At 46.3% G+C, this 18,304-nt stretch overlaps 1 protein-coding gene across 3 annotated transcripts in view; it reads right to left on the reverse strand.

The window, feature by feature from the left end:
- Dpp6 (dipeptidyl peptidase like 6) overlaps positions 1-18,304 on the reverse strand; it is an 812,759-nt gene that overhangs the window by 530,929 nt on the left and 263,526 nt on the right. The gene's annotated exons all lie outside the window — the stretch shown is intronic.

Raw genomic sequence — 18,304 nt, forward strand, 5'->3', positions numbered from 1 at the left:
TGCAGGGCTTTGCCTCATTTACAGGATGTCAAAGCCTGTCTAGGCACGCCTCTCTTGTTGCCTATCAATGACTCTTGTGTTTACTCTTGTTTTATGGAGAGTATCAACAGGTTGGGTCTTAGCTTGCTGGTTACCACTGTCCCTAAACACCAAAGACACAGTCATCTCCTTCCCTGCCTTTGTACACACAAGGGATTCATGCTCTTCTCCTACAGGCAGGGCCATGTGTCCATGTGACTATTAAATTGTCAAAAGCACAGGACCTCTTTTAAAGATGTCTTCATGATACACCCCAAGACCCATGCTCCACTCTGTTATCTCTGACCCACTGACTTCTGGAAGGTTTTCCTGTGTAATAAAAATGGCAGATGTTGGGGGCTGGAAAAAATGGCTCAGTGGTTAAGAGCACTTAATGCTCTTACTTGGGACTCAGGTTTGGCTCTCAACACCGGTACCATGTCTCACAACCATCTATAACTCCAGTTTCAGGGGACCAGAGACCTTTTCTGCCTTCACTAGACGCCACGCATGCATAAATAGGGTACATATGCACACATATAGGAAAAATGCTCATACACATAAAACAAAAATAGATAAATCCTGAGTTGTTTGTTTGTTTTTAAATGCCAGAGATTAGGGCTAGGGAGAGAGTTGGATCAGGAAAAGGCTTGCCATGCAAACATAAGGACCCGAGTCCAGTCTTCAGAACTTGTGGTTTTAAAAGAGACGTTAGTGACATCTTATAATCTTAGCACTGTGTGGGTGGAGACAAGCAGATTCCTGAAGCTCGCTGGCCAGCAAGGTGAGTTCCAGGCTAGTGAGAAACCCTGTCCCTATAAACAGTGTAGACAGCCCCTGATCACCGACATCTGAAGTTGACTTCTGGCCTCTACGTGGGCACCTTCACTCCCATGCTTAGGAACACACACACACACACACACACACACACACACACACACACACCACATACTGGAGGTGGAAACAGTGGCACTAGCTCCATAGCAGTTTCTGAAATCCATGAGTTCCTGCCTAAAATGAACACACAGCCACTTCCTAGGATCTTGAGGATATATTACCAAGTGCTATCTGGTGGGGTGACAATGACCAATGACTCATACTCTGTCACTCATTCTGTAGTTGCTGTTCTCTGAGCAGAGCTGGTGTCTGTAAGGCTGCCTGGACCCTAGACTTGGTGGCTCTACCATCCTGCACAGGTGCTGTGCTCTCTCTCTCTCTCTCTCTCTCTCTCTCTCTCTCTCTCTCTCTCTCTCTCTCTCTCTCTCTATCTCTCTCTCTCTCTTTCTCTCTCTCTCTCTCTCCCTGCCTGTGCATGCAATATTCTATAATTACGTCTTTTCCATATGAACATCCCTCTCTACTCTTGTTACCTTGAACAGTTTGACCTCAGCCAGATGGCTGCTCCCCCTCCAACCCCAAAGCAAGAGATTGCAGCAGCCTCAGCCTCTGTGACCTTGGGAACACCTGTTCCCCCTCCATCCAACCCTGGAACCCACACTGATGCTCCCACTGCCCACTGGAGAGATGGATTTCCTGTATCAGGGCAGAGTTTTGGTCACACTGTGCTCCTCACTGCTAAAACCCTGATGGAGCTCTGCTACCTTTCTGCTCACCTGTTCCTCCCCTGTCCCCAGCTCCTGCCACCTACCTGCCCTGTGATGATCGGAGCCTGCAAACAAACAACCAATCAGTCACCAAGAAGTAGTCTGTAATATGAACCTGTCCAAGCTTAAGAATGCGGACATACCCTTTGTAGGTATCATTATGTTTCCTCCAGCTTCCAAGTCATGTGGATCCCAGAACAAAGGAAGGTCTACAACAGATGATAGGGGAGAGGGGTGGGCTCAGAGGTTAGGAATGTCTCCTGCACAATCATGAGGACAGGAGTTCAGATTCCAGCATCCACACAACGAGCCAGGTATCCCGTGCATGCCTGTAACTCCAGCTCTGGGGGAGGGGGCAAGAAGCAGATGAAGAAGATGTGAACCCTGGGTGAGACTGTGCCTCAAAGGAATCAGTGGGGAAAGGCAGAGGAAAATAGTCAATGTTGTCTTCTGTGCATGTACACAGCTTCACATACACACAATACACATGCATGCACTCTCACATACATACATACATGCATACATATTAAATATGCTTCGTTTTCTAAAGAAGACAGGAATCTCACTCACTCATTGTTCTCACATAAACTTGCAGCAAGTTAAGGGTGTCTGTGTCCTTCTCCAGTCCCAGACCTAGATGGTTGACCCCAAAGAGCAGGCAGAGATACTGAGCTGCTAAGTATGGATAGAAAATACACAATGAATTCACTGCTAGACCTTCAAGAATCCCATTAAGAAATTGTAAAACTATTTCTATAGACCTCAGAACCAAGGGTCTCATGCCTGGGCGCCTCTAAGAAGTGATTTTGAGTTTCTCATTTGAGACCATGTTGTGAAATTGCAAAATTTTGAGTTTTCTGAACTTCTATTCAGCAGTGGAGTATCTTAGTAGATCATCTATGAAACAAAATTCTTGGGGACTGAGTGGATTAGATCAAGTTTCTGATTGTCTAGCCAAGAAATCTTTTAATTTATAGATTTGGGTGCAAATGTATTCATTGACAATTGCTATAGAAAGTAAACACAGAAGAAGCAGAGCTTTTGCTATACAAGCCTTCAGAGACCTGGGGCCGTCATTCTGTTGCTCCTCAGTAGACATGGAATAAAGGACTAAGAATAAGAGGAGACAGAGGCAGGAGGATTATGAGTTCAAGGCCCCCCTGGGATCACGACAAAACCTGACTCAAAAGAAAATAATAATAAAAGTGAGAGGCACGTTTGCTGTGAGTCCATTCAGAGCACACAGCTTGGTCAGTTTTCTTTTTACAGTTCTTATTATTCTGTGTCTTAGCCTTACTCTCAAGATTATCAGCTAGGACAAGAGACAGGTCTTGAATAATTGAGAAAATATCATTAACCAAAGTTTGACTGAGCTAATAACTGAGACAAGAAGAGTCATGAGAGGTGGAAATGACCCAAGGAAAAGGGATTTCTGTATAAAGTTAGACTGGTCAAATATTTAAAGGGAGCTTGAATCCTGAACAGATGTGAGAAGATCATTTTCAGACCTCTGTTTCCGAATAGGCCAGGTTTGTTTTATTGGGAGCAGCACATGTTAACTTGGTGTGATGGGAATTTCTGGGAAAACTTGTTTTTTATTTTTATTTTTTTTAGTGTTTCCACACTCTTTAAAAAAATTTATTTATTTTACATCCAGACTGCGGTTTCCCACCCATTCCCTTTCCCCTTCTCCTTTGCCCCAATCCACTCCTTCTCTGTTTCAGTTCAGAAATGGGCAGGCCTCCCATGGGTATCAACAAAAGATGGCATATCGAGTTGCAGTAAGACTAAGCACCTCGCCTTGTATTTTGGGGGGAAAGACAACCCAGTATGACAGTCCTGTTCCCATTGTTAGGAATTCCCAAGCTCCACAACTGTTACACATAGGTAGAGGGCTCAGGTCAATCCTGTGCAGGCTTCCTGGTTGTTGGTTCAGGCTGTGAGTTCCTTAGGGACAGATTAGCTGTTTCTGTATGTTTGTCTCCTACAATCCTTTCTGCCTTGCTTCACAGGGATTCCCTGAGCTCAGCCTAGTGTTTGGCTGTGGGTCTCTGCATCTGTTTCCATCAGCTACTGCATGGAGGCTCTCTAATGACAATTGGGGTAGTCACCAAGCTGATCACAGCTACATATCCACTATTGCTAGGGGTCTTAGCTGAGGTAATCCTTGTAAATCCATGGGAGTTTCTGTGAAAACTTTTAATAGATAAAATTTAGTGAGAGACTTTCATGGAATAGTTGAGGTGGAACATAATTGCTTACCGGTGCATCCATAAGGGATGGATAAAAAAGAGGAACCCTACTTTTCAAAGGTCACAAGCCCCAGAGTTGGAGGAATGGCTCAACAGTTAAGAGCACTTACTGCTCTTCCAGAAGACAGGGGTTCAGTTCTCAGAACCCACACTGGCTTATAAGCACCCATAACTCCGGCTCCTGGGGTCACCTTCTTTTGGTTTGTGTGGACAATTGTACTCATGTCCTACCAACCCCCACATACTACTATTAAAAATTTCTTCCTTGGACATAACAAAGCTCTCAAAATAGTGCCACCAGCTGCTGCAAGTATTCATTCAGAACATGAGCTTGTGGGAGAGGTCTCACATTTAAATCATGGCAGATGTGCATCTCTCATCTCAGCTGGATCTGAAATGTGAGCCAATAGGATAAAGCTCATGATGACAGGAGGGTCACAGATGTATCCTCAGGATTATAGTTATGACTACACCCAAGAATCCTTTACCAAGGTTCGATATCCACTGGCTTTGAGGCTTACCGTGAGGTTTACTGTGAAGCTTACAGTGTAGCTTACAGTGAGGTTACAGTGAGGTTTACAGTGTAGCTTACAGTGAGGTTACAGTGAGGTTTACAGTGAGGCTACAGTGAGGTTTACAGTGAGGTTTACAGTGAGGTTTATAGTGAAGCTTACAGTGCACCTTACAGTGAGGTTTACAGTGAGGTTTACAGTGAGGTTTACAGTGAGGTTTACAGTGAGGTTTACAGTGAGGTTTACAGTGAGGTTTACAGTGAGGTTTACAGTGAGGTTTATAGTGAAGCTTACAGTGCACCTTACAGTGAGGTTTACAGTGAGGTTTACAGTGAGGTTTACAGTGAGGTTTACAGTGAGGTTTACAGTGAGGTTTACAGTGAGGTTTACAGTGAGGTTTACAGTGAGGTTTACAGTGAGGTTTACAGTGAGGTTTATAGTGAAGCTTACAGTGCACCTTACAGTGAGGTTTACAGTGAGGTTTACAGTGAGGTTTACAGTGAGGTTTACAGTGAGGTTTACAGTGAGGTTTACAGTGAGGTTTACAGTGAGGTTACAGTGAGGCTACAGTGAGGTTTACAGTGAGGTTTACAGTGAGGTTACAGTGAGGCTACAGTGAGGTTTACAGTGAGGTTACAGTGAGGCTACAGTGAGGTTTACAGTGAGGCTACAGTGAGGTTTACAGTGAGGCTACAGTGAGGTTTACAGTGAGGTTTACAGTGAGGTTACAGTGAGGTTTACAGTGAGGTTACAGTGAGGCTACAGTGAGGTTACAGTGAGGCTACAGTGAGGTTACAGTGAGGTTTACAGTGAGGTTTACAGTGAGGTTTACAGTGAGGTTTACAGTGAGGTTTACAGTGAGGTTTACAGTGAGGTTTATAGTGAAGCTTACAGTGCACCTTACAGTGAGGCGTATAGTGCGGCTTATGGTGGCTAAGGTAGGCTTCCATCGTGAGGCTCTGGGTGGTGAGTGTCTGCAGCAGGTGCAAAACTGGCTCCACTTAAGCTGGAATCAGCAAGCATCCCAAGGACCAACAGCTCCTCTCTGTGTCAATCATCTCTGGGGGCTCAGAGACGCTTGACTCCATCTGATGGCCATGGAAGCATCCACAGGCAGCCCACGCAGTTGCCCACATTAAAGCCATCACAGGGAAGGGCCATAAGCGGTCCTTGGGTTCCTGTGCACTCCACTGGACTAGAAACATCAGTCCGATCTGGATCCAGGGTTGTACCTCAAGCCTGCAGGGAGCTTAGTGAGAGCTGGCAGTGCATGGCCAGGGTTGGTGCACAGCTTTCCATTCTCCTTCCGCCTGCCATTCCTTTCTCACTTTAGGCTTACCCTGTAGGAAGGTGATACGGTCAGAACCCCAGTGATAGCCAGTGAGCAGAGGTGGAAACACTCCGCTTCCAAAGGCAGATTTCCAGAGATGGAGTGCAAGCTGGACCATTGGCACCGAGGGTGGGCTCCCTGACTGCCAGGTGCCTGGAGGTCCAGTTTGGGTATGCCTCCAAGCTCTGAAACTCTCCCTGCCTCACATTGGAAGAGAGTAAACTTAGGTCCTCCTTCTGAGGAAGACATAACTCCTGATGGGCTTGAACTGATCACTGGGGAATACATCAGACCTTCAGTAACTAAGCTTAGCTTTTATGATTGTTGCCAGAGTAAGGACCCCACTTTGTCTTTATAAGACCCCTGTGGTACAGACATTGCATCCTCTGTTTTTCACTTAGTAAAACTGAGATTCAGAGAGTTTTACTTGCTCGGGGAACCTTAGCAAATGCCGAACAAGATTTTCTCACAGAGAATGAGGTAGCCATGGAACTAGAAAATTCTTCGTGTCTGATGAGCACCTTGTGGTACATTAAGAACTAGGAGAAGCCAGGCCCCAGTTTGAGCACCTTGTTCTTCCCCATAGGAAAATGGCCAGTCCCTGATGAGGGGAGAAACCTAAGCCTTACCCCTGAGGTTTCATGAGAAGGTGTGAAGAAGATGCCCAGTGGTGAGAAAATGGGGGTGTCTCCAAAAAGAGTGCTGGGAAACTTAGACTTTCATGCAAAGAATGAAACCTTTCTCTGATATTTAAAAACAACCCAAATGGACAAAGGATGCAAACACAGGCCCCAGAACTGTGCAGTCTCTACAAGAAGCTGCCGGCTAATGCCTTGTGGCATCAACATGGGCAATGTCTTCATGGTAAGCATAGGCAGCTGAAGTAAACATTCACAGGTGGGATTATATGAAACCCAGAGCTTCTGTGTGGCCAAGCAATAGTCTACAGAGTGGAAAAAATGTCTGCCCAATGAGAGAAGGTTTACCAGCCACACATCTGGCTACAGGAGCTAATCTGTGCAGAGGGAGATCTACAAGCTAAAGGTAAAAGATCAAATGAACCAGCTGAACAATGGGCAGAAAGCTCCAAAGAAGACTCATGATGGCTACAAGGTACATGGGAATGGAAACGGAAACCTCAGTGAGATGTCACCTTTTCAGATAGGATAGTTGTTATATACAGGAAATGACAACACATGTTGAAAAGATGTGGGACGCACCCTTACCTACTGCTGGTAGGCACGCAGAGTAATGCAGTCTCTACTGGAAGCATCATAGAGGCTCCACATGGGTTTAAAACCTGAATGCATAGCCGTGTGATCCAACATGGCCGTAGCCACTTATTTACCCAAAAGAATTAAAATCCAGGGCTGGGGAGACAGGTGCTCTGCAAGTGTGAGGACCTGAGCTTGGATCCCCACTATCCGTGTGGAAAGCCAGGCACTGTGGCATGGGCCTGTAAGCCCAGCAGAGAGAAAGCAGAGACGGGAGGATCCCTGGAGCTCACTGGCTGGCTGGTCTAATGGAATTGGTGAGCTCCAGGTTCAGTCAGAGACTCTGCCTCCAAAACGAAAGAAGAGAACAACTGAGGTAGATAAGCAGTGTTGACCTATGGCCTCCATAGAGTGCACACACACACACACACACACACACACATGCACGCACACACGCATGCACGCACACACACACACACACATACACACCACACGTGCGTGCTTGAATTAAAAGCAAGTTCTTCAAGTAACACTGATAACCACACATTCATTTCAAGTATAATGACTCCATAGCCTGGATACCACAGAGGCCAACTGCTCCCTAACAACGGAATGGATGAAAGGCATGTGCCATGTGTGTACCAGGAAAGAGTATCTAGTCTCCAGGAAGAAAAAGATCCTAAGGCATGTCACATCTTGTGTGCACCTTGAGAGACTTAGGCTGAATGAAAGGAGCCTGTTACAGAAGAACAGCTGGTACATAGCTTCTTGGATGAGGTTCTCAAAGCAGCCAACCTCAGACCAGAAGACAGCAGGATGGTGGGAGTCAGAAGCCGGGGGAAGAAAAGAAGCCCTGCTGTTCAGTAGGCTCGCCTATGGTGCATTTCCAAGATCTGATAATGGGGAGATCTCATCCTAAGTCTTGTCATAGAAAGCAATGTACAAAACTGCTTTCTTCCTGTTCACTCTTTGTTGAGGTACTCTTCTGACCTGCTGTCAATTTCTTGCTAAAAGATACTGTAATTTCTTCCTTCTGAAGCTCCTTGCTAAAATAACTGGCCCAATGTCACCAGGTGTTTTAATATCTCTTTAATGGGAAGCCCTCAGGTTGTTGAGAACTGTGGTGTCAGTGTTGGTGATGGGGTCTTGGAGACACGTGACACCCCATCCCATGTGTTCTGCATGTGATCTGAGCCCAAATTCTCCTGACCTCAAAGTTGCTGGACTCCACTTGTGACATTGCATCTTCAAGTTTGCATCTTCCACTAGAGCCAACAGGAGAGCCATTTGGAGCGGTACAGGGGAAGCTAGACAGAGCCAGTCCCCACCTTTGGGTCACCGTAAAGCTACATTAAAAATGTAGACATTTGTGCGCTTTGCTACTTTTTTCTATTTTATCTTTTTAAAAGATTTACTTATTTTATTGAAGGTTTATGAATATTTTAAGCTGTATGTATATAGATTATACTGTGTGTGTTTGGTATCCTTGGCATCTGGAAGAGGGCACTGGACAACCTCAGCACTTGTGAACTGCCTGTGGGTGCTGGGAACTGAATCTGTGTCCTCTGCAAGAGCAACAAGTGCTCTTAGCTGCTAGCCAATGCTCCTGTGTGTCTATTATTTGTGTAAGGAAAAGGATCTTGTCTCATATATATGTATACACACACACATACTTCTGCAATGTGAAAGCATTATCCCTAATTGCTGACCCTCCTTCCACAGTAATTTGCTGTAAATCAACTGTTCAGTCACCTGTCAATCAAAACCATGCTGGGGGTTCTCCTTCCTTTTAGATAGGATTTTCTGCTCCAGTCTGAAGACAGAAAAAAATAGACAACTGGAGACATCTAATTTTATCAGCTGGATCAGGCTTGCCAACAAAGGGGAAATACCTGCCTGTTTATATTTTTATTTTTCCCTCCGGTGCTACCTAGACAAGAAAATAACCAAAATAAATATTTTCCATTAGCCCCTGGCATAAATCATGATTCTCTGTGACAGGTTCCTCAGCGGCACACACACCTGTGACAATATTTGTGGCAGTGTTTGTTGAGTGCTTATTGATTGTCAGACACATTTAGAAGTGTTTGACATGGTTGTTTCCGCGTGATTGTTATGACATTCTTATAAAGCAGACATTATCATTGCTGTGCTGTGTCTGAAAGATCAGGGCATTGCAGAGACAAGTGATAGAGCCAGCTGTGTCTCTGTCCATGTAGCCAGATTAAACTTGCACTGTTGGAATCTCACTTTCTGATGGATGGCTGGAACCCCAGAAGTTGAATTAAGTGTGCACCACTTGCAAAATTATATTCACCATCAGTAATGATGGCACCAGAAATGATATAAACTAACAATAGCAGGGCCTGGCCTGGAGAGATGGTTCCTGCTAGGATGAGGCTGGGATGGGATGGAAGCTAGTTGGTGGATGTAGGACACATTTTAAGGTTTGGATAACCACGGGATGTTAGGTCAGACACAAGAGTGGTAGTGGATGGTTTTCGAAGGGTCTAACAACAGCGAATTTGTCTCTGGATTGCAACATTTTAGTTTCCTGTAATTTTGAAGTTCAGTCATTTAGTCTTCTAGAATCTTTAACATAGGTTTCTCTCTCTCTCTCTCTCTCTCTCTGTCTGTCTCTCTCTCTCTCTCTCTCTCTCTCTCTCTCTCTGTCTGTCTCTCTCTCTCTGTCTCTCTCTCTCTGTGTCTCTCTCTCTGTCTCTCTCTCTGTCTCTGTCTCTCTCTCTGTCTCTCTCTCTCTCTGTCTCTCTCTCTCTCTGTCTCTCTCTCTCTCTCTCTTGGTTTTTTCTTTCTTGCTGAAACTTCAGCTTACATCCGCATGCTGGCCCACCAGGGGTCTAGGGTTTCTACCCTGTGGACTTCCCCTTTCCTACAAAGACACTCAGCTCTGAGGTTCCCTGTTGCTAATTCAGCCCAAAAGCACACCAATTCAGAGCGCTCCTTCAGGGGCCTGACCCCTCTGACAAGTGATGGCAGGTGGCCAGTGGACAGCCAATCAGATCATGTACCGCCCCCCCCCCCAGGTCAGGTCAAATAATGCCCTAGCACAGATTGGAACCTAGCTGTAGGAGATTCTTAGTGGTTGGTTGGCTTTTAATAATTACTTCAACCACTGTGGAAAGTAGATGGCATCCAGTAAAATTATTTTTCACGTAACCATCACTCAGATTTTGACTATCACTAACATTTTGCATATTTATTCCATACCCAGTTTTAAAAATTATTTAAAGTAAATTAAAACAAACATTTGGGGTATAAATAATTCAATATACATCTTTTTGCAAAAAAGGAAGTCTGGGTAGTAGACAACTTAAGAAAAGGGACTCTATGCTTTTTACACAGATCTTTTCCTGTGTAAGAACATCAAAATGAATGTTTTCTCATATCACCTAATTTTCCTAGTTGGTAAAACCTTGGTACCCACAGTCAAACCTTGGACCGCAGCTTGTATGCCACCCATGACAGTTGTGTGTAGGTTAGAAAGAGCTCGCCCCAACAACTCCCCAGTTCCAACACAGAACACTGCCGACTGACAGAAGTCAGCAGTCCCACAGGGTTCCACCTTGTAGGCTTGGCTTTTGCTCCTTCCCCACATCCAGTATCCAGACACTCTGCATTCTAAAAGTTATATACCTGTGAGCTTCATTGGATGTAGTGTACCTATCTTTGAGCTACTTCTTGAGTGATTCAAGGCACAAGGAAGAATATTCTGCTTGCCCCTTTGTTAGGAAAGCAAGGGGTGATGACTCCATTAAGTTTGAATCCACAGAAAGTCAGAGGTCCAGCCCCTTCCCAATCCACCCCACACATACCTTGTAACCAGCAGGTGATCCCCAGGGGACCTTTAGTACCATTTTAATATTCAAAGCTGTCTTAGCCACTTTTGATATTTACCGAAGCTAATCATTTCCCATGTACAAGAACAAGAGCCAGGGATTACTGTTAGGCCACTGGAAGGACTGGTGGGCAGGAGGCGGGGCCTCAGGAAAGGTGAGCTTGTCTATCTCTTGCCAATTCCTGGCCACAGAAGTTAGGTGAAGGAGACTCCCTCCTCTGGTCTGATGCGTCCTCCCGGAAGCCAGTCAGCACTGGAAGCAGAGACTGGGGAGTGGTGCTGAGTGCCAAGCTGCCCCTTTGTTCATCGCCGAAGACATAGTTCTTTATTTTCCTTTCCCTTTCATTTTCCAGGCCCCATGAATTATTTATTTGTTATTAAACTCAACTGAATGAGATTTCAAAGGTGATGAAAATTGCCCAAGTTCAAATAGAACCAAATCACCACTAGAGTTCTAACTAGCGCTGATACTCAGGCTGCTAGTCAAGGACCCCAGGGCATCCCTGAGTCTGCCAGTCACCAGGTTCAGAGAATGCAGGGCTGAGAGTACTGTCTAGCTTCACCAGGGCCCACTGTCTTGACAGAAGGCAGAGAGCCCAGTCACTTGGGGCAAAGCTCTAAGCTCAGTATTCATTTTTCTTTACTGTAATTAACAGATCTGGAAAAATAGCTCAGTGGTTGAGAACACTCACTGCTCTTATAGCGGACTCAGTTCATTCCCAATACCCACGCCAGGCAGTTTAGAACCACCTGTAGCTCATTCCAGGGAATCGGTGCCAATTGTTGGCCCTCACAGGTACATGCAAGCATATGATATATAGAGACTCACATAGGCACACACCTTACTATCATCTCTGTGGGATGTAATGGGGGTGGGGGTTGAGATTTGCTTTTGTGATATTTAAACCATTCTAACAGACATGTCCCTCACTCACATAGTAAGTGTGTGTGTGCATGTGTTTGTGTGTGTGTGTGTGTGTGTGTGTGTGAGCGATGCAAGCATTTAGGATCTATTCTCTCAGCAATTTCCAAAAACACATTACATCATTGCTAACTAATCACTTCACCGTGCAATAGATCACCCAACTTTATTCCTTTTAACTAAAACTGTTCCCTTGGATTGATCCTGTCCACCTACCTACTACAGACCCCCAGCCTCTGGCAGCTGTTAGTCTACTCATTGCTTCTAAGACCATGATGTTTCTGGCTTCTGCATAGCAGTGAGGTACTTGGAGTTTTCATTTCTATGTCTAGTAACTCCGTTTAATGTCATCCCAGGTTTGTTCATGTTGCACCAGCCATAGAATTGCCTTCCTTTGCGTGGTCTAATAATATTCCATAGATTTCTGTATCATGGCCTAGTTTGCTTTTGGTTGCTGTGGTAAAACACTAGCCAAAATCAGTGTGAGGCAGAAAGGCTTCTTTGGCTTAGAGGTCATATAGTCTATGATCAATTGAAGTCAAGGAAAAGACGAGAGGCAGAGTTGAAGCCGAGAGCGTGAAGGAAAGCTGCTTAGGGGCTCGCTTTCTTTGGCCTGTCCGCTACCTTTCTTACACACTCCAGTCCACCTGTTTAGAGATGACATCACCCACAGAGGGCAGAATTCTCCTGCACCAACCAGCAGTTAAGAACATATTCAGTAGAATGCCCATGAAGAAATTCCTCAGTTGAGGGTCCTTCTTTTGAGGGACTCTAGTTTGTATCAAGTTGATAACAACTAATCTACAAGATTTTAATCCACCCATTTTACCTGTGGATGCCCCCACCTGGGCGCTGAGAATGGTGAACATGGAGGTACAGATATCTCTCTATATTCTCATCTTGTTTCCATGGAGCTCACCGAGTACACACCCTGCTGTGGGTGTGCTAGGTCCCACACCAACTCGACTGAAAATCTTTAAAGGAAGCCGCACACTCTTTTCCACAGCAGCTGAAGTAATTTGCTTTCCAAGCAATGGGGTGCAAGGCTCCTTTTTCTACCTCCCTGACAGGAGGTGTCATCTCCTTCCCTAGTCCAGTTTCCCTGGTAGAGCCCACCACCAGCAATCTGCTTCCTTGGGTGTCTGCTCTGAGATCCATTTTCCCCATCCTTGGCCTTGTTAGCACCCAGCCACAGGCCCCTTACTTCCAGCTCTCATTCCCTTTTGGTAGCTCTGCCCTTGCTCTCTCGTGCCCCGGGGTTGGGTTGGTCCCGGTGTGCTCTTGGGTGTCAGTTATGTATCATCTTCTCGGGGACCATATCTTTCTGGACTATTCCAACCACCGCGTGCCCTGCTTCGTGCCTCACTGCCTCCCATTTCCTGTATCAGTCACCGATTTAAATGGTTTTTGTCTACCTCTTGGGTTGAACCTTCCCAAACAGAATGGATGGCTGAGGAGAGTCCAGCATCTAGCACAGCACAGAGAACACAGCAGGTGCCGGCAGGCTTGCTGGGCTCCTTTGCCAGAGTATTAACCATGCTCACCCCCAGAGAACTAAGTGCCTGACCCACAGCTAAAAGATACATACCAAGGATCAAACAATTCTGAGTGACAGGGAGAGTGGGCAGGCTGTCTCTCTGTAGCCACATGTAAGGATCTGAGCCAAGGAGGGACCATGGACACACAGATGTGATTTTTACGGTGAAACATTTTCTGTGGTATTTTCTAGGGGGTAAAGAAGGAAGAGCGGGCTCTGGGATACTCACAGTGCTTTCTGAATGAAGATATCTGTGGGCAAAATGCCTGCATGAGCAGGATTCAGTAAGGCATCCTTTTCTCGTCCCCATGGGGCAATGCGGGTGGGATTTTAAAGACTCTGAGAATTAACATAGCACCATGGGTCATAGCTAAACCTCAGATAAATATGAAGAATGGGTGGGCAGTGTGGAAAGGCAGCATGGGAAAGAGTCACAGTCACATGCCGTCGTTGGCTGAGTAGTGGTTCGCAAGGCAGAGCTGAGACTCATCTCTTAAATCCCTGAGAGGAGCGGTCCTCCAACAGGGAATGGATAAAGTGGTGCCCCACTGGAGAGCCATGGGGAACCACCACCAACCGCCATAGAGCAGCCTTCACTTAGAGCCAGACACCAGCATGGCTGTCGGTGGACCATCCAAGAGTGGCCTGGAGTGCTGGTGTGACAGGCTCTGGCTAGATCTTCAATTAGAACACTTCTATTATGCACTTTTTTGCTATCACCCTTACAGGTGTGAAAGTTACAATCCAACAAACCTGGAGGTGCAGAGTCCCCAGCCTGGGTCTTGCTCCTCCCCAAGCCTTTATACACACTCTGACATCTTGGACTAGCTGCCAGAACATGGAGGGTGGAATAAAAATCAATCTTCCTTTAAATAGTTATTCCTATTCTTGGTGTTGCCTTCTGGGTGAATTCTTCATAGGTTCAAAGTTTCTTCATGTGCAAAGTTTCAATCTAGGGGACTCTGGGAAATTTAGCTAAAGGGCTTCTGAGCAATTCCATTGTGCCCTCCATCCTGACCACCCAGTCCATTCACGGCGGCACGAGACTCTGAGCAGCCATGGGCACTCTACTATACAACCGTGGAGCTCTCGTCATCAGAACACGCTAGCAGGGGCTGTGAACGTGAGGTCCACTGTGGGCATTGCACCCGACACTGATAGAACGCTTCAGGAAAAACTCATTAGTTCTCTTGGCTGTGCATCATGCGTGGCCAATTTTCTAGCCACTGACAAATGATCCTCATAAAACATGACTGAATTTTCCAGGAAGCAAAATCTCTCAAGGTCTAGAGAAAATACCAGGGCAACTTCGCCCACTAATCCACTGGAAGAGGCGTTCTTCCTAGCGGCATCCTTCAGCTGGGAGTGAAGCGGGTCACGAGTGATGTGTGGGGCCACGTGGACCTGCAGGTGGTGAAGGAGGACCAGAGAAGGGGTATGCATGACATACAGTGAAAACCAGAGAGGAAGCCTTCAGCAGAAGCTTCTCAAGTTCGGGAAAGGGGTGCATCAGGTTTAAATGCCACATGTTTGATCCAACTCTCTCCTCAGAGAACCACTGACTTCTAAACTCACTTCTTCCCATAAAGAAGCCCAGATACTTTTTGTTGTTGTTGCTTCTTTTTCAAGATAGGGGTTCTCTGTGTAATAGTCCTTGCTGTCCTGGAACTAGCTCTTGTAGACCAGGCTGGCCTCGAATTCACAGAGATCTACCTGCCTCTGCCTCTTGAGTGCTGGGATTAAAGGTGTGAAGCCCAGATGTTATAGGGAAACATAATACTGTAAAGATGGTGAAAATCATGGAGCCACTTCCTGTGTATCTTCAAGGAAGAGGGGATGGAAAGATTCTAGATCCAGAGGTGGTCAGGAACCAAGGAAGCTGGTTTCCAGGTACAACAGAGCAGGTAAACGCATGAACTCACAGTTACTGTGACAGAATATGCAAGAATTTTACAATCTCCACCCAAGCAAAAATCCTAACCTGGGAAGCAGGGGGCATGAAATCCCACTGCCAGCCAAGGAGTTATTGGCATTTTTTAATTCCTGAGAGAGGGAGACTCAATCTTCTTCTTCATAGGTTGATGATATGCAAGGGAAGTATCATCATAGCTGGGGCAATGCAAACTGAACTCCAGTGGGGGAGGGGAGGAGAAATTTTATTGTCTGTTGGGAAGGGATGGAGGGTACTGAAGGATTTGGGGGTCATGTTCAAAATATGTAGGAAAGTCTCGAAGAACAAGACTATTATGAAAAAGAATTCTAGAAAGAAGGCACAGGGAAAGGATGGGATGTGTAGACTGAGCCCCCGTTCAGAGGGGCTGGCCCTGAGCCCAGCAGGCAGGAACACCTCTCTGCAATCTTCACTCTGTCTCTTTGGAGCAGTGCCTGAGCACGTGGCCACTTAGGGACAGAAATGGCACAAATGGGGAACTCAAGGGGGATGAGGTTAATTGTGATACTATGGAGCTGGCCTCTAACAGGTAAATCCCAACTTCAAAGGCCTACTACTCAGTTATCCTTACTGGTGCTGATTAGGACGTATAGAGTTGTCTTTCATAAAATTCTGTGGATGGCTTGAGTTGGCACGGCTTTAGAGATCAGTGTTGGGCAGTGTAAGCCCAGGGGAGAAACACAAATCTTGAGGGGACAGGAGTTAGATGGGAACGAGGGGTGAGGAAAGAAAGAGGATTAGCTCACCATGCACTAATCCGTCTGTTCTACAATCGCAGCTATGAATGTGCAGAAGCAAAAGGCATGTCCTGCGGAAGATACTACAATAAATGAAACGCGTTTCACACTCCAGTGGAGAAGACGATGTGAGGACAAACAGGAACCACACGCGGAAATATTAAGTGACCATCAGACATGGGAATGTGCAGCCAGATGAGGGGTTTCTATGGAAACCAAGCAGGATCCAGAGGGAGGGCTTCAAGGAAACTGTGTCCCTGTACAAAGAACTCACAGTTTGGAAACCTCAGATCCCTGACAACCTGTGATTCTAGGGAGACTTTCATCATCAAGACCCAAGGGGCTGGAAGTACAGTGAGGAGACAGGAAACAGGAAGTCGGTGTTGACTGTGGGACTGAGTCAGGCCGTAGGAATACTGGTGAAATACAAGACACGCTGAGGTCTCAGATGTGCCCTCAAGGAAATGAGAGCAACTCGAGGGGCTTGGTTTGTTGTGTCTTTAAAACCATAGGTTCCTCTCTAATCTGACATGTCTTCCTTTGCTGTATGTCCGCATGGCCAAAAGCCCTGCTTTGTTTGACTCTTCTCTCTCTGTTGCTTGGAATCCCACATGTGTTCGGAGGAAGAGAACTGAAAGAAAGAAGGAAGGAAGGAGACAGAGGGGGGGGAGGAAAGAGAAAGAAGAAAAAACAAAGCCAATGCATATTGCCTGAGCTTAGGCAGGATGCTCCCATGCCGAGTGCCTCAGGCTATTCTCTGTGGGTCTCTCTGGACTGCAGGGGAAACGGCACAGAGATGGCTAAACACAAAGTCACATATGATGGTGGGGTAAAGAGCAGGATGGAACTGAACAGGCAGCTTAAACACCTGACCGGAACCAGAGAGGCCAAAGGAAGCCCAGCCTCCCAGGAATGGCAGGTGGTGTTCGGGGGAGCTTTTAGCTAAACAGTGGAAGATGGGAGTCCAATGACAGAGGGAGGAAGACTGAAGACACAGAATCATCAGACCATGGGAGAGAGGTGGTCAAACGGGGGCAAAGCAGAGAGGGAAACACTGAGTGACTCATTTCACTGAAGAGGGCTAGGAAAATGCCCAGTTAGAGAAGGGTGCCTCATACACTGGGAAGGAACATGGTCATCATGGCACAAGTGACTTGGGTACACCCTGGAGACCACAGTGCTCGTTGCTATCAGTCAATACAGGTCAGAGGGCAAGTCCATTCTGAGCAGGTGAGCAACCACCCACAGAGCTGAAGAAGACACTCAGTGGACAGCTGCCATGTGTGATAAGGCTGAGAAGGGACACTGAGACCTGATGGTACTCACCAAGATGCCCCCTTGGGCAGGATGGAGGTCACTCTGGCAGCAGGGAACCATGCAGCTTTGGAGAGTGGCCTGATTCTTAGTGGAGTTCCGTGGAGAGGTGAAGGAAGAATCTAGGCTTGGGGATTAGGGAGAAGTGGGCTGGTGGCAGATAGACAGACAGCCATCATTCCGGGTAAGACTGGAGATGGGGGAAAGTTTTCTATGTAGAACAAAAGGAAAAGTATTTTTTTTCTCTCTAAAGGCCAAGGACTGCTTGAGAAGATAAGAGCAGGAAACAGGCATCGAGAGAACAGATGGGCTTAAATTATATGTAAGGACATTATAATTTGGGGACTTAATGACAGACATTTTATTCAGTGAGTTTTCTAAGGTTATAAAAAATAGCAGTTCTGGTTATGAAATATCCTACTTCTCTGGAATTCTGTGCTTCTTTGGTCTCGTCTGATTGAGTTCAATCCTTACCACAAATTCTAAACTCAAACATTTCCCCAGAATGCTCAAGGCCTCTCACTCCCCAAATCCACATCACCCTGAAGAGTTAGTTCCCTGTAACATTGTAGTATCTCCTTCTCAGAAGACCGGTCTTGAGAAGGTGCTCAGCTAAAGGTCTGATTTCCAGAGTCCCTGCTGCCTGTCGCTCACGTCGGTATTGTCAGGTCTTCCCTCTTGTCACCTCTCCAGTCTTCCTTCACAGCAAACCTGGTCCAGGTTGTCAGCATCATGCCTCAAGCACCCATGACTGTCCTCAGCACCCAACAGCGCACTCACCTCTTCCCTCCAGGCCTCAGGTGGTGCCCAATAATACTCAAGTTCTCAAATAGAGGCAACGTAGTTACTCCTTTTGCCTACCCCCCTACCCCATTCTGCCTACAGTGGCCTCCTTGACGCTTTACTGTATACTGGGTGCTTGTGACCCAGGACTTTGCATCACTTTTACATTTTTGGGATTCCCTTTCCCCAGATAACCCACGGCTGACACCGTGTTTTCCATAGATTTTGAGCAAGTGTGGTGCTCAGAGTGAGCATTTAAAGCAATTTCCTAGAC

This window comes from Microtus pennsylvanicus, chromosome 21, assembly GCF_037038515.1.
Source record: "Microtus pennsylvanicus isolate mMicPen1 chromosome 21, mMicPen1.hap1, whole genome shotgun sequence".
In the NCBI taxonomy this organism is placed as follows: Eukaryota; Metazoa; Chordata; class Mammalia; order Rodentia; family Cricetidae; genus Microtus; species Microtus pennsylvanicus.